General features: G+C 50.0%; 1 pseudogene; it reads right to left on the reverse strand.

Annotated features, from left to right (window-relative positions):
- Positions 1–4,016: 4,016 nt before the first annotated feature.
- Positions 4,017–4,099, reverse strand: LOC133257912 (U4 spliceosomal RNA; annotated as a pseudogene).
- Between the last annotated feature and the right edge of the window lie 13,099 nt (positions 4,100–17,198).

The raw sequence follows: 17,198 nt of genomic DNA on the forward strand, positions 1-17,198 counted from the left end.
GCCAGCACTGCCTGACATCCTCAGCCCCACTGTCTGGCCTGATGGACCAGCTGGGGTGAAGGTGGGGGTGGGGGAGAGGTCCCTGGGGCCTCCTGTTGCTCCGCAGGCATGCAGCCCCTGACAGGTCTTTCTTCACAGGCCCCTGAAACTGCAGCTTATGTGGACTGCAGCTTGGCCTGTGGAGAGAACTTGAACCCAGGGATGGCCCACCTTGGTCTGAATCCTAGTGCTGGCATTTACTAAGGTGGTGGCCTTCTCTCAGTGATGTCAGCTCTCCATATCTTAGTTCTGTCATCTGTAAATGGGCTAATAACACCCACCTGTATCCTGTGTCTGCATGCTCAGTCGTGTCTGACTCTCTGCAACCCCCTAGACTATAGCCTGCCAGGCACCTCTGCCCATGCAATTTTCCAGGCAAGAATACTGGAGTGGGTTGCCATTTCCTTCTCCAGGGGATCTTCCTGACCTAGGAATCGAACCCACATGTCTTGCATCTCCTGCATTGGCCGGCGGGTTCTTTACCAGCTGAGCCACTGGGGAAACCCAGTAACACTCACCAGACAGTGTCACTGAAAGGATGACCTTCTGATTCAGCAGGTCTGGGGTGGGGCCCAAGATTCTGTATTACTAAGATGCTGCCAAGTGATGCTGGCCCCATATCCAGGCTGAGCAGTTTAGATCTCTGCTCCTCCAAGTACGGCTCACAGCCTCAGAGCAGCAGCAGCAGCAGCAACAGCACAGGGGAGCTTGTGAGAGGCACAGAGCCTGTCCCACCACCAGCCTGAGTCAGACTTTGCACTGTAACCAGAGCCCAGGTGAATCCCAGACTCATTGCAATTCACTGGATGGTGGAACAGCGCTGTCTGTGAGAACTTTCCGTGGTTCTAAACCTGCACTGTCCAACAGAACCGCCACTGGTGATGACTGAGCATTTGAAACGTGGCTCATGTGATTGAGGAGCTGAATTTTTTATTCTATTTAACTCTCATCAACTTAAATATAAATAGCCAAACGTGCCTGGTGACTTCCGTTTGTTCAACACAGGTCTAGAGTAACCCAGTTCTGAGGGCCTGTAGAGCAGGAGACCCCAGCCTCTGGGCCACAGATCGGTACCCGCTGTCATATCAACAGTGGCATTAGATTATAAATAAATTGCACACTAAATGCTATGTGCTTGAATCATCCTGAAACCATCCCTCCCCACCTCTCGTCCGTGAAAAACTTGTCTTCCACGAATCTGGCCCTGGTGACAGAAAGGTTGGGGACCGCTGTGTGTAGAGGTTGTCATTATAGACGGGGCAAAGGTTCAGGGAGGAATCCGAACCTGCCTGAAGTTCCAAAGTGAGTCATCGACAAGGTAGGACCAGAACAATGTCCCTGGGCTCTGTACCAGAAGTTTCACTACCACCAGAATTCCAGGATTCACATAAATCCATGAGCGGCACAGAGGAGAGGAGAGGGAGGGAGGAGGGGGCTAGAACTGACGGTGACCCCAAGTTTGTAGCTTGGATCCTAACAAGAGCATCACTTGATGAGATACAGGCCTTGGTGCTGATGAAGGGGAGGATAAACTCAGCCTAGAAGGTGGCTGAGACCAGGATGCCAGACTGGAGCCCCATGGAAAAGCAGGGAGGAGCCAGAGTGGTGGGCCCCCGCGAATGCACACCTGCTGTCCCCCACCAGGCTCTTTGGGACTCCCTCCTCCGGTGCCCTGAGGTTCCCATGGCCCTGCCAGTAGAAAGGGTGATGTTCAGCAACCACTCAGCGTCCTGAGCACCTGTGTCCTCACCAAGCAGCACCAGAGTATCTGCGGCTTAGAAAGGCCCTTGGAGGTGACACCTCCCTGGGCCCCTGACTCCGCCAATCCTGCCTGCTGCCTCCTCCCTCGTCTGATGGCCAATGTCGGGGTGAAGTGAGGCCACCTCAGCAAATCCTTACAGCAGAAGTTCTGCCTGGATAGAGGCCTCCTCAACACCTCTGTACTCAGTGAAAAGAGACCCATAAAGTGACTCTCCACACACAAATAGAAAGACTATTTCTGGAACAAGAGAATAAAGTGGTAGGGAGTCGAGGATCAAAGGAGGGACAGACTTAGTTACTGACAGCCCAGAGGGGACCAAGGGTTGGAGAGCAGGCCAGCTGGGGCCGTGGAGGAGAGTCGGCTCCATGTCCACCCCGCAATGGCCTGCCTAAGAGGTGGTGAGCTCCCCATCACGGTAAGAGCTCAGGCTGGGATTGGAAAGCAGCCGCTGGGGAGACTGCAGAGGAGCTCTGGCCGTAGGAAGAGGGCAAAAGCCTCTCATCCTTTATTTTCCCAGATTCAGTCATTCCATGAACCTCGTTCCTCCAAAGGAGCTGAACAGCAATCTCCACTTTTGTTTTTCAATCTATTTATTTACTTAGCTGCACTGGGTCTTGGTTGCGATGTGTGGGATTTAGTTCCCTGACCAGGGATCAAACCCGGAACTCCAGCACGGGGAGCCCAGAGTCTTAGCCACTGAACCACCAGGGAAGTCCTAGCAGTTTCCAATTTTCACATGGATTTGCTATCTCAGGCATCTTTCCTCTTCTATTCCAGTCCTCCCTGCCCCCCTCCCGGCAGCTAACTAATATTGTTTATGTGCAACTAATCATAGGTGTCACCGCGGCATGTGACCTGATGCTAAGTGGTTCACAGGCCAGCGCTTCTCACACTCCGAGGGGCCTAGGAGCCACTTGGGGATCTGATCCAGCTGACCTGGCCTGGGGCCTGGGGGTCTGCCTTCCAACAGGCTCCCAGGTGCTGCTGCAACCAGCCTTGGAGAAAACGAGGCTGCGGTGGCTGGGGAGACCTGGAGGATTCTACGATGGGTTGGGATGGAAGTGAGCACCAGGAAGGCTCCTGTGCAGGAATTTCAAAGGACTGGACTCACTTCTTTCTGGAGCTTGCTCTCCAGATGAAGATACTCTCCATCTTCAGGGTCATTCCCAGTCTCCCTGCTTGAAAAGCATAAATCAGCTGTAAGAGGGCAACTTCACCACGGCCTGGGCACCCTGTACAACCTCCCCTCTTGCTCTCCTGTCCCTGGGAAACTGCTTTCACCTGAAGGAGCTTTTCATTGTATCTATGGGGTGGCAGCTGTGGTCCCATCAGACCAGGGCTCGTTCAGGGCCAGCCCAGCTCAGCCAGAGCTCTGGACAGAAAGCCTCTTTCCTGCCTTCCCTTAGCTGGCTGCTGACACAGATGCAGCATCTGCAGAGAACCCTCTCACCAGGAACCAGGGGGTCTCTGGCCCTTCCCACTTCTGAGCCTCAATTTCCCCATCTATAATGTTGGAGGGGACCGAAGGCTCTCTCGGAGATACCTGGCTCTGCACCCACCCATTCAGTGTTTGGGAGCTCAGAGCAGGTAGGGATGGTGCTGTGGGGAGATGTGGGTGTGAGGGGTGGCCAGGGGACAGGGACAGGCAGGGTGGCTCCATCAGGGCGCACCCGCCTTCACAGACTCTCTCTGCACTGAGGGTTCTCAGATATTTTTAGGAAGGTTGGCGCCTCCTGGGCTGTGATTCATTAATACAGCTGACAAGGATCAGCATTTTTTGAAACAGCAGTGGGAAGTTGAGAAGGTTCCCTAGTGTGGCTGTAAGGAGAAGGGGAGAGTCCTGGTGTTTCTAGCCAGAGCTGTGTGTGTTGCAGGGAGGTGATTAGAGAGTGGAGGGGAGTGAGGTGTTGCAGGGAGTGGGCAGGAGTCCTGGGAGTTCTATTTTGAGTGAGGGACTTGGTGCCCAGGGCAGGGCTATTTGACCACGACAAAACAGAACCTCTTCAAAGCTTTGTAAGTGTTCTAGAGAGATGCTCCTGTGTGTGTGTGTGATGGAGGAAGTCAGTGGGCACATTGTGACATCATGCACCAGGCTTCAGGGCCTCTTTTGCTGATTTCAATACATATTTGCTGACCCCCTACTGTGGTCAGGCCCTGAGCTGTAAGGCCCATTTATTTACTGCTTTTTTGTCCATTGTGCATTTACTCTGTGCATGTGTATCAGATAAAGTTTTCAGTTAGCAATAATCACGCTTTGGATAAACCTCATTGGCTATGATACTGCCACTGTGCAAAGCTATGTACTCATGGAGCCAGTACCTGCTCTGTACCAACCCAGAGGCCTGGCTCTGATTCTGACTGCAGTATACTCTGCTCTGTGACCTTAAATGAGTCTCTTCCCCTCTCCGAGCCTCAGTTTCCTCCTCTGACAAATGGGTGTGGTGTAGTTTCTTTCCTGCCTGCCTCACTGTAAACACAATGGAGGTCAAGGCATTTGATTAACATCAGAACACACTATTCTTGTTATGCCCACAGCATCCAGGCCCCTCCCCACCCCACAGCCCTCTTGGAGGACCCCCGCAGCTGCTTCTGGCCTGCCCTTTCCCACAGGGCTCTTGGCTGGAGTGAGGAAGGAAGTGGGCTGCGCCAGCAGACCCCGCGCTGGACCAAGATGGGGAAGGCTGCTCCCCAGGCCTAGGGGCCACCCCAGGTTCTGCCATGTGCTGCCCACCAATGGGATTGTATTCATCAGGGTTCTCCAGAGAAACAGAACTGAGAAGATGTTATGTTAGCTCAGGACGTCATAGGAAAATACCACAGACTGGATGGGTTGAACAACAAAAATTTGTGTCTCACAGTTCTGGAGTCTGGCTGTCCAAGATCAGCATGCCAGTAGAGTCAAAGGCCTGTCACAGCCTTGTCCTCAAGGCCTAATTAACCCCAATTGACCTCCCCAAAGTCCTACTTCCTAATACCATCACACTGGGGGGTTTGGGCTTCAACATATGGATTTGGGGGGACACATTTGGTCTGTAATATATATATGAAGAGATTTATTGCGAGGAATTGTCTTACAAAATTACGGAGACTGGAAAATCCCAATCTGTAGTGTGGGTCTGCTGAAGGAAGGGGAACATTTTCCAGGGTCCAAGAGGGGCCTCTTATCTAACACTTGGAAATGAATTGTCTGAGGAGACACACATGCTGACAAGGGAAGAGACTTTATTGTGAAGGGACGCCTGGGCGGGGAGCAGAAGGGTAAGGGAACCCAAGACTGCTCTGCCATGTGGCTCACAGCCTTGGGTTTTATGGTGATGGGATTCGTTTCTGGGTTGTCTGGCCAATCCTTCTGACTTTTGGTTCTTCCTGATAGCACATGCATTGCTCAGTCAAAATAGATTCCATCGAGGAGGATTTGGGGAGGTGGTAGGATACCTGGCGTCTCCTTTTGACATTTCCTGAATTCTTCCGGTTGGCATAGTTGCATGTTCCTTACCAGGACCTGCTGTCATAAAAGAACTCATGCAAACGGTTACCATGGAGCCTGGCCAGGCAGGATGGGCAGTTTCAGTCACTGTTTCCCTCTAACAGGTCAGCAGGCTGAAGATCCAGCAAAGCTAATGCCCAGATGACCTCCTGGCAGAATTCCGCCTTACTCAGGGGAGGCTGGGCTTTTTGTTCTATTCAGGCCTTCCAATGATTGCATGAGGCCCACCCACGTTACAGAGGGCTATTGGCTTTTCTCAAAAGCCTATTCAAATGTAAATCTCATCCTAAAACACCTTTCCAGTTGACATATAAAATTAACCACCATATAGCTGGGTGGGCCTAAACCCTGGGACCTTCTGGGGGCCCTGGAGCCACCTTTCCCTCTTAATCTTCCTGGACCATGCTTAGGGCTTACAAAACTGTCCCCAAGGGCCGATCTGGAAGTGTCAACTTACAAAAGATGCCAAACATGTGGGGTCTGGCCTTCAGGCTACCAGGTGGGAACAGGTACAGTGCCGCTTCAAGGGCAAGCTGGCAAGTCACCCCAGTGCCCACACCACTGTGAGTTCAGAGACTCGGAGTCTGACATTTCTCCCTCCCCAGAACAACCTCCAAGATGCCTTGGAACCTTTTAGGAACATTTTTGCAGTTTAAAAATAGGAAATATTGCACAGCTCAGGCGACAGAGAGGCCAGGAGTGGGTGCCCCTAGGCAGGGCAAGAAAGGCTGAGGGCTGATGAGGGGGCCTGGGTGGGGCCTAAAACTAGAGGGGCCTGGGGACAATGCCATTCCTTCTTTTCTTCCCCTACTAGACCACTGAGTCTCCTGAGTCCCAAGAGACCAGGAGAACAGGACCCCGGGCCCAGCTGGAGGAGCTTAAGACCTGATAGTGCGGTTTTGCTCTGGACTCTTGGAGCTGGGGGATTGACGGGGTGCGACTCTGGCCTGCCCAGAGGATTAGGTTGGATCCCAAAGGAAAAGGTTTCTGACCTGACCCTGAGGGGAACTGGGGTTTTTCCAGATGCCCAGGGTGCTCTGTAGAGGGAAGACCTGGCCTCTGCCTTTGGGCCCTGGTTCCCACATCGGCTGAGCAAGCAGGTTGGACTAGAGGAGCTCCAGGGCTCCACCTGAGACTTAGGGAGCTAACAAGTCTGCTTCCGGTGCTCCTGGCTCCTTCCTTCACATGCGAGTGGATGCGAGTGAGAGCCGCCAAGCATCCAGCCCCATCCTGTGTCGTGCTTCCAGCTGGGCTTGTGCTGAAGCGGGGTCGTGGTTCAATGCCATGAATTTGAGCCTGTCTGTAGTCCATGCATGCCTCAGCTCTCTCACACTTGTCACAAGCCCTGGGGCTGCCCTTGGAACTCAGGCTGTAATGCAGGCTCATCAGCCACCCACTCACCTGTGGCCTCTGAGTCCCCTGACTCCCTCTTCCTACCAAGCCCAGGGGGCCCATCCCTGGGCTTGGTAGGAAGCCCCATCCCTGGGGCTGCCTCGCTCCAGCTCCCTTGTTGGTCAGGGCAATGTTCTTCCGTGTTGGAAGTCAACCAAGTCTCTCACCTGGGCTCTGTTCCTCCCCACTAGCTACTGGCTCCCTGAAGGCAGGATCCAGGGTCCTCTATTTCCCCTACCCAGCCCAGGTAGTGCCAGCCCAGGGCCTGCTGCATCCCCTCACTCAGTGCTTCCGGACAGCTGGGCAGTTCTGAGTCTCTGGTCCCAGGCAATCACCTACCTCTCACCTGAGCTGGGACTGATGGATGCCCACTGACCTCAAGGAAGCTCAGTAAGGAGCAAACAAATGGGAAACTGAGGCACAAAGGCACCAGGTGGTCAGACAGGAGGGGCAGGGGGTACCAGCAGGTGCAGCTTCCTGGGAACCCCAAGCTGTCTTTTCTCCACTTGGTGGCCTCTTCCATTGTCTTGCCCCATTTCCCCTTGACCTTCACTGCCCAGAGTCCTCCACTGCCATTCCTTCTTCTACTTGTCTTCCTCACAAAGGGTCCCACACTTCAGAATGATCTCCTAATCTCCCCTCCACACACACCACCCAGCCCCCCCTCCCCCGCCTCCCCGCTGCCCACCCACCCCACACACCCCGCCACTGACTCCTAGTGTCCAGAGGAAAGTAACCAGCTAAACTAAACCATGTGGATGCGGACACATCAACCGAGGTCCAAGCGGACCCTCAAAAGGTAGCCTCGCTCCAGGGGATGCTTGAGTCTGGAAGGGAGAGGAAGCTGCTCTGTGTGTTGCCAGCTAGCTGCTTGGTGGCCTCTGTCTTGCAGACCTGAGGGTAAGGCAGAAACAGAGCCAGGTCACCCCAAGGCTGCCCACAGAGGCCTGGGGCCCCACTTGCCCCTCTCAAGGCTTCTCCAGCCCACCTAGGTAGCTCTCTTTCCTCCCATTCTCATGGACCCTCCTTCCTTCCTATTACCATCTTGGCATCTGGCCCCCAGCAAAGTTCCACATTCTTGAGTCAAGTGATAGCCCATGACCACTCCCTCAGTCACAGAAACCTAGTCAGGCCTGCGAAAACATGCCCAGCACCCTCCTTGCCTCCCCTGCTCCTTCCCAGCCTTTCTCAAAGGGACCTGAAGCCTTCCGGAGGAGAACTTCCCATTCCAGATGTTAGACCAAGTACAGCCTTATCCCTCCCTTTCCATCCCCTGAAATTCCCTTAGAAACATACAACCGTGGACATCCCCGGCCATATGGCCAAGAGTTCATCAGTGGCAAGAGACTGTACTGACTTTCTGGAAAATGGCAAGAAGATTATACTGAACTGAAAGATAAGCCAGAGCAAGGAAGTCACGATCTAAAAATGACTCAGAGGAGGTCAGCAGACACTCTCTATCAGAGGTCTGCCAGGCACCCACCCTCTTCTATGAGCTTTCCAGAAAGAGAAAACCAATTGTGTAGGTTTTGAGGTCAGGAAAAAATGACCTAGTTTGAAGACATAGATCCTTGGTCTGAAAGGCAGAACTCCTTGGAATATACTTATGAAATTTGAGGAGACCAGTGATAAGATCTTATCTTCCAGAGAGGGAAAAACAGATCACTTACCAAGAAAGAGGATCAAATTAGCCCCAGAATTCATAGCAACAGCTCAGACATTTAGAATGGGTTCAGAGGGAAAGTGATTTTGAGCCTTTCATCTAGTAACTACATAGACTATCAACTAAATAGCCTTTTAGAAAAGGTTGTTTGAGGGTGTGCTACAAGCAAAATGAAAAAGGAATCTACAAAAGAGGAAGGCGTGGGGTGGGAAAAACAGTGGAACTAGCCCAGCGTGATGCCCTAAAAAGAAATCTCAGCCGGGGAATGCACCAGACCCAGAAAGCTGATGATCTGATATAGAAACTTCTAGTAAATGATGTGATTAAAAATCGGAGGTAGTGGAGGTTGGAAGGTTATGAAAAAGAAGACGAAGAGTTTGTTTCTTTTTTGAATGAGGGGAAAAAGGGCAGAACAAGAGGCAGTCAGAAAGAAGAAAAGCTGGTCAAGAAGTCTTGGTGCAAATACGTATGCGGCCAGCTGCAACGCAGTGGCTGACTGGTCTGAGAAACTGACGCGTGTCAGGGAAGAGCATGCCTACATCCCTCTGATCCAGGCTTCGTGTCTTCTTCAAGCAGCCCCGGTCCTGTGACTAAGGAACACACTACCATCGTAAGGGGCTGGTGATGTAGGTGTCACTGAGTCCTTCTCATGTCACCCTGTAGAAATGACAACTCAGAGACCTGGCACCAAAATGCCGATACTCTGGCAACTGAGATTGCTGTTAGAAATAAACCGTCCTTCATGCCTAATCCAGGAATTTTGTGTTTTCTACCAGCATCCATGACACTGTGGCAGGGAAATCTCTTGCTGGCAAGTAGGAGAAAAATCTCAGACTATTCACAGTTCTTGACATATGTTTGAAAATACGTACGTTTCAGTGAACCTACCTTTGACCACATTTGTATGTATGCGTGAGGATTCGAGGGTTGTGATATCAGTGCGAATGGGTGTTTCAAGTTTGTACATACTGGAAAATCAGTGCTCAGCTGTTTGAGTCTGTAAGAGACAACTGTGAGCCTGTATTGGATACAGGACTGTCCCGGCTCTCCTCTTTGAAGGACGGGAAGGATTTGGGGAACTAAGGGACATGAGACACCAGTGCTTCACTCCCCAACTTACCCACCTACCACCTGGGCTTTATCGAGACCACTGCGGGGTTACTGGGTTTTCTCCTGGAACAACTGTATTGACCACAGGAAGAGGCCTACAGAGGACCATCAGGCGGAGCAAAGTAACTGAACTCTTAGAAGGGGCCCCTGCTGTGTGGGGTAAGACCTTTCCTGCCTCTGTCCCTCCCATTCCCCATTTAACACAATATTCCAAACCTTTACAATATTCCACAATATTCTAAACCTCTGTCAACACTTGGCCCATCCCGGGCCAACTGAGTCAGATCCTGGGGCATATGCCAGAGCACTGGGATTTTAAAACCTCTCTGAAATTTCTTCTCTAGTAGCTTCCCTTGAGAACCTCTCCTCCAAGGAGCCTGTGATCTCTTTCCAGCCAAGAGAATGGAATGGGTCTCCACGAGTTAACCACCATATCGTGATGTTGTAAGAGGAGCCTGGATCCATCCCCACCAAACAGCATTTCAACCATCCTCCTATTTTTCATTATTTTGCTCCCATCTCTGGATCCAGGTGGTTTGGTGGAGAGGGAGGCTGCGTAGAAAAGAAGTAACACTTGAGTATTTACTGCTCTGAGTATGGCATTGAGTGCTTTACCTGAAGTATCTTCTCTGCCTCCTCAAATAGTGCCCCATGATCAATGCTGTTACCCCTCTTTGAGAGGAGAAAGCTGAGGACCAGGAGAGCTTAGCAACTGGTCCAAGCTTATGCAGAGAGGTGGAGCCCAGCAAGGTTTAGAGGAAGAGGGGGTGGGAGCAGGGACAAACAGGAAGCGAGATGAGAAGGTATTGCCTATGTACAGACATAAACTGCAAAGGTACCAAGAAGCCTTTTCGGAGCCAGATGAAGTACAGGGAATCGGCAGGAGGGGACTGATGAATGTCTGGAAAGGCAGGCTAACTGGAGTCCCCAGCCTGCAGTGGATGGAGGCAGGAGCCCTCCAGGCTGTAGTGAATGACAACTGCATGTTTCTGTTCCTCTGCATCATCTAGGGGTCAAACTGCCCCCGTCCCCATATCCACACCACCCCTGAAATCTGTAGGTGGTCCATCCAGACAGGTCAGCCCGGCAGCCCAGCCACTGGGGAAGTCTCGCAGGCACAACATGGCCTCATTACCTCCTCCTCCTTCTCAGAGCCCCTCATTAACATTCAGATGGCTCCTCACACCATTCATTGAAGGCCACAGAGGAGTTGAGATCTGATCTAGCCAGACTGAGCTGCATTAAAATCAATTAAAAATGAGAGATAAGCCTCCTCTTTCCGATTGAAAAATCCACAGCAGCAAGAGAAAGACACATACAGACCATCGATCATCCAAGTCTCTGCTTTCCTTGGCTTAAAAAAAAAAAAAAAATCAGCTGCATTTGAGCTGGCTGAGCTGCGGAAGGTGTTCTTGGGATGAGCCCTGACATGTGGGTCCCAGGCCCAATCTCAGTTGCCAACAGGAGATGCCTACCATCCTGGGGCATTGCTTGCCTTGCCGACCTGACAGTCTGGCAGTCTGTTACCGAAAGGTATGTAGGGTCTGGGATTCACCTCTCAAAAGCCAATAAACAGGCCAGGTTGTTGGAAAGGAAAAGTTTCTTTACTTCAGATGCCGGCAACTAGGGTGGGAAGGGAGGGAGTCAGCCTTTGGACAGATGTCCGCCCCGACTGCCCCTCACTCCCAGTTGCCAACATCTGAAATAAAGCAGACTTTCCTTTCCACCAACCTGGCCTGTTTATTGGCTTTTTGGGTGACGAATAGCCAGACCTCCCCCCCACCCCCCACAGATCTTTTGGTAACATGACCTCAGGTGGAGTGAACAGAGAGCAGCCAGGGGAGGGTCGGGAAGCTTGTCCTTAGAGCCATCTTCAGAGTGCCCATTTCATTCCTGGTCCAAAATTTAGCCCTCAGGGAGATCACTTATTCTAGGCTTATCTTGGCTGTCCGTGGAAAGCTGGGCAGAATTACAATTCTCTTTTGTTCTTATCAGAGAATTTTTACTGCCTGATAATGTGAAGGTGCATTTCCTGATTTTCCAAGGAAATTGGTGCGTGTGTGTGTGTGTGTGTGTGTGTGTGTGTGTGTGAGATGTGCTGGGCCCTGCACCTCACAGTCTAGTGCATTAACAGGTACTAAGTAAACATTTGACAAATGAATGAAAAAAATGAGGTCAAAATGCATCCAACATAGTCAATTAAACAAATAGCATTTTGTGCCAATTTTGGTATTTCTGATCGTAATCATATCAATTTGATCTCTTTGTTCATTTATTTGTTTAACTGGTGGCCCAGCCTCTTGACACACTGAGAAAGTGTTCGTACAGGCAGAGCCTGCCCCAGTATACTGTCATGACCAGGATGGCAGGCTTCCAGGAGCAGCTAAGGTTTGACCTCAGTCTATACGATGAGTGGACTTGGTTAAGCAAGGCTCAACATGAGAGTATATAAGATCTGAATTGCCAGAAAAAGGAGTACGGACTTGCTCTGTGCGTGGGCAACCCTGCTTATCCTATGGATGCTGCCTCACACTCAGAAGACAATTTTACACTCTTCTCTGGGTCAGGGGTGACCCTAGAGAGCAGATTTAATGGATGATGAAAAAGAGTGTCTTGATCCAGAGCCACTGGGGCTTTATTGAATATTCCAACATGGGGGCAATGATTAGATTGGATTTAGAATACAATTCTTCCCAGCAATTTAGGGAAGGATATTGACTCCAGTGTATAATTGTTTCAAGTAATCGGAGCACTTTGTAATTCATTCAGTGAGGAGCTAAACATGTTCATGCTAAGTAGCTTCAGTGTGTCCGACTCTTTGCAACCCTATGGACTGTAGCCCGCCAGGCTTCTCTGTCCATGGGATTCTCCAGGCAAGAATACTGGAGTGGGTTGCTATGCCCTCCTCCAGGGGGTCCTCCTGACCCAGAGATCAAACCGGCACCTCTTACATCTCCTGCATTGGCAGGAGGATTCTTTACCACTAATGCCACCTGGAAGCCTGCTTAACATGTAATGTGAGCTATTAAAATATAACTGCAAAGGTGGTTCAGTTCAGTTTAGTCACTCAGTCGTGTCCGACTCTTTGCGACCCCATGAACCGCAGCACACCAGGCCTCCCTGTCCATCACCAACTCCCAGAGTTCACCCAAACTCAGGTCCATTGAGTCCGTGATGCCATCCAACCATCTCATCCTCTGTCATGCCCTTCTCTTCCTGCCTTCAATCTTTCCCAACATCAGGGTCTTTTCAAATGTCAGCTCTTCGTATCATGTGGCCAAAATATTGGAGTTTCAGCTTCAAGATCAGTCCTTCCAATGAACACCCAGGACTGATTTCCTTTAGGATGGACTGGTTGGACCTCCTTGCAGTCCAAGGGACTCTCAAGAGTCTTCTCCAACACCACAGTTCAAAAGCATCAATTCTTCTGTGCTCAGCTTTCTTTATAGTCCAATTCTCACATCCATACATGACCACTGGAAAAACCATAGCCTTGACTAGACAGACCTTTGTTGACAAAGTAATGTCTCTGTTTTTTAATATGCTATCTAGGTTGGTCATAACTTTCCTTCCAAGGAGTAAGTGTCTTTTAATTTCATGGCTGCAATCACCATCTGCAGTGATTCTGGAGCCCCAAAAATAAAGTCACCCACTGTTTCCCCATCCATTTGCCATGAAATGATGGGACCAGATACCATGGTCTTAGTTTTCTGAATGTTGAGCTTTAAGATAACTTTTTCACTCTCCTCTTTGACTTTCATCAAGAGGCTCTTTAGTTCTTCTTCACTTTCTGTCATAAGGGTGGTGTCATCTGCATATCTGAGGTTATTGATATTTCTCCTGGCAATCTTGATTCCAGCTTGTGCTTCTTCCAGCCCAGCATGATGTACTCTGCATATAAGTTAAATAAACAGGGTGACAATATACAGCCTTGACGTATTCCTTTTCCTATTTGGAACCAGTCTGTTGTTCCATGTCCAGTTCTAACTGTTGCTTCCTGACCTGGATATAGGTTTCTCAAGAGGCAGGTCAGGTGGTCTGGTATTTCCATCTCTTTCAGAATTTTCCACAGTTGATTATGATCCACACAGTCAAAGGCTTTGGCATAGTCAATAAAGCAGAAATAAATGTTTTTCTGGAGCTCTCTTGCTTTTTCCATGATCCAGCATATGTTGACAATTTGATCTCTAGTTCCTCTGCCTTTTCTAAACCCAGCTTGAACATCTGGAAGTTCACGGTTCACGTATTGCTGAAGCCTGGCTTGGAGAATTTTGAGCATTATTTTACTAGCATGTGAGATGAGTGCAATTGTGTGGTAGTTTGAGCATTCTTTGGTATTGCCTTTCTTTGGGATTGGAATGAAAACTGACCTTTTCCAGTCCTGGGGCCACTGCTGAGTCTTCCAAATTTGCTGGCATATTGAGTGCAGTACTTTCACAGCATCATCTTTCAGGATTTGAAATAGTTCAACTGGAATTCCATCACCTCCACTAGCTTTGTTCGTAGGGATGCTTTCTAAGGCCCACTTGACTTTACATTCCAGGATGTCTGGCTCTAGGTAATCACACCATCGTGATTATCTTGGTTGTGAAGATCTTTTTGTACAGTTCTTCTGTGTATTCTTGCCATCTCTTCTTAATATCTTCTGCTTCTGTTAGGTCCCTACCATTTTTGTCCTTTATTGAGCCCATCTTTGCATGAAATGTTCCCTTGGTATCTCTGATTTTCTTAATCCTTGTGCGCCAAGGATGTCACTGACCCAACAAAGAAACCATACTCTGCCTCTTCTTGTAGGACAGGGGTTTTCCTGCTTCTAATGATGTAGGTGTGTGAAAAGCCAGCCTGTTGGGACAAGATTGTCTGCTAAAGGAGCTCAAGCTTTGATTATTCGCTGTTGTATTTTCAGAGAAAACTACCAATGAAAACTACAGATCTCAGGACAGTGCAGGATGTTTCAAAAGCTAGACCGGAGTCATCCCTGGTGGTCCTGTGGCAAAGACTCCGTGCTCCAATGCAGAGGGCCCAAGTTCGATCCCTGGTGAGGGAACTAGATCCCACATGCTGCAACTAAGTGTTCACATGCTGCAACCAAGACCCAGCCCAGCCAAATAAATGATTATTTTTTTTAAGTAGCCAGAACAGTGGCACAAGGGAAGGGCCTGATTCACCGGCTCTGAGATTGGGGGCCCAGAGGGCTAGATTCTTAAGCCAACTCACTTTGTGACTTTGAAGGCCAGAGGACTTTGTTCACTTATTCATTCGAGAAATATTTAGTGAGTTCTTTCTTTCAAGGCCTTTGGAAGGGGTAGTCTTGAAAATAATTAGCAACTAGAATGGCATGGGCACCAAGCAACCAGAATGAGAAAATGGCAAATCAGAACGGATACTGCCTGTAAAGGACCAACACACTCTGATTTGCATGGGTGAGATCTCAGCCCCGGAGCTAAGGGTGTGGGGGTGGGGGCACAACATTCTAGTGGCCTGGGAAGGGGGGCTCAGTGGTGGTCCCCAGACAACATAGTTCTAAGCTGAATCCTGCAGGACCAGAGGAAGAAACGGAGGAAGCAGGCATTTCAGGCACAAGTGGGATGCAGCTTGGACATCACATAGACAACATCCCATAAACAAGAGAGCCCCTAGGACTTCAGGAATCATTCTGTATCCAAGTGAGGCTGCTAGGAAGTCTTGTTGCTGGGAGGGACCAGGCCACCAAGGACCTTGCATGATTTAATAAGATTTGGGATTTAATCTCTCAAGTTGATTTAGAACAGCTAACAGACTTTTAATCAGAGGGGAACAGGATCAAATTGTCTTTCTAGTGTTTTTAGAAAGATCAAATGTCTACATTCTAATTAATAGGTGAGTGTAAGGGGCCAGAAGGAAGGTGACTAGAAACTTCCCTAGTGAAAGAAGACACGCGCGCATTTAGAAAAGAGTTGCTCTTAGGTGCACCTTTGGTGTCTGGGGGAACAGATTCCCTGGAGAAGGGGGCGGCAGAGGATGAGATGGTAGATAGCATTACTGATTCAATGGACATGAGTCTGAGAAAACTCCGAGAAATAGTGAAGGACAGGGAAGCTTGTTGTGCTGCAGTTCGTGGGGTCACAAAGAGTCCAACACAATTTAACGACTGAACAACAGCAACGTTTGCTTAGGCAGGACGTTTTCAGCCTGCAAACAACAAGTGACAGCCCAGGTGAATGGTTCAGGGTGCAATCTGTGCGTAAAGTACATGTTTCCAGGATTGCTGCTCTACCCCATAGCATCTTTTAATGACACAGCTGCTGATGAAATGCAAGCCTATAAAGGACACCAGGAATTGTAGTCAAGACTTCAGCCTGGGTTGCAGGCATCTGAAGGCTCGACTGGGGTTAGAAGATCCACTTCTGAGATGACCACTGGGCCTCTCCATGGGACTGCCTGAGTGTCCTTCCAACATGGTAGCTGGCTTTCCTCAGAGGACAAGTGATCCAAGAGGGCAAGGCAGATGCTACTACGATTTCATCTCAGACACAATATTCTATTGATTACACAGGTCAATCCAAACAGTGTTGGAAGGGGCTGTGCATGAATACAGGAGGCATTAGTCACTGGGGCCCATCTTGAAGGCAGTCTGCTGCAGCTGGGAGCCCTATCTGCCCTTGCTCAGTGCCTGGCACATTGTAGATATTCAGATAATGGTTTTTTAATTCAGGAAAGAGGGTTTGACTAGGTTATCCAGTTCAAAGAGTAAGAGAGGATGGGTAAGTGAGCCTGCCCACCCCACCTTAGCATTTCCAGCAAATTTTCAGGGATAGTTAAATCTCAAACCTTGCCTTGCCCCAGTGGTCCCAAAGCATGGGAGGTCTGTGTCTTTCTCAGCAGGGGTCAGAGAACATAGTCTGGCCGCAGCCCCACCCACAGGCAGCTGAGGCCTCAGATATGCCTTTCCTAAGGATGCTCCCTGGACAGCTGACCATTCCACAGACCATTTGGACCAGAGGAGCTGCAATTGAGAGAATCGCAAAGGGGTGGTTTCACCTTATCTGCTTGTTCCGTGTCAGCTGCCCTCCGACTAGTCTGTGGCAAGGGTGGGGTGAACCACACAGAGAACTCTGTCAGGTGCCTATTTTTAGTGGCTCTGGCGGATGACAGAGCTCCATCACCAAGGAACAGGGAAGCAGCTGACACTCCAGCCTGCAATCTGGATTGCAGACGAGCCCTGAAATGCGGCTCGTCAATAATGCATGGGGCTATTAACACCAAGCTGGGGAAGGCTTGCTCTCTCCCAGCGATCAAAGCTGCCGCCTGGGAGCTGAGTTGGCGGTCAGATTTCATGGGTGCCTTAGAACCGCTGCCCCTCCATATGAGATTAGAATGGGCTGTTTCATGTCCAAGGATGAAAGCAGCAAGGATTTGGGAGAAAATCCGGCTTCCCAGAGAAATCAAAACACTTCCATTTCATTACAAATAGATGCATGACACAGCTAATAGCCCCTCTGAGCGGGAACGCCGCGGGACCAGCTGTCTACATCAGCGGCTTCTCTCAGATATTGTGTAAAACATGTGGGATGCAAGATCAGGGAAGCTGCTTCATTTCCTTATGTTCAGTGCACCTCCCAGAGCATAGATCCCCTGTTTCAGATCCTCAGGAGATTCACCTCCATCCCGTAGCATTAGCAAGGGTTGAAGCAATCTCCTTGGAGGTGATTGGGTGGTGGAAGCAGGGACCACTGAGGAGGAGGTGGCTGCAGCCGGCAGCTGAC

This window comes from Bos javanicus, chromosome 11, assembly GCF_032452875.1.
Source record: "Bos javanicus breed banteng chromosome 11, ARS-OSU_banteng_1.0, whole genome shotgun sequence".
Lineage (NCBI taxonomy): Eukaryota > Metazoa > Chordata > Mammalia > Artiodactyla > Bovidae > Bos > Bos javanicus.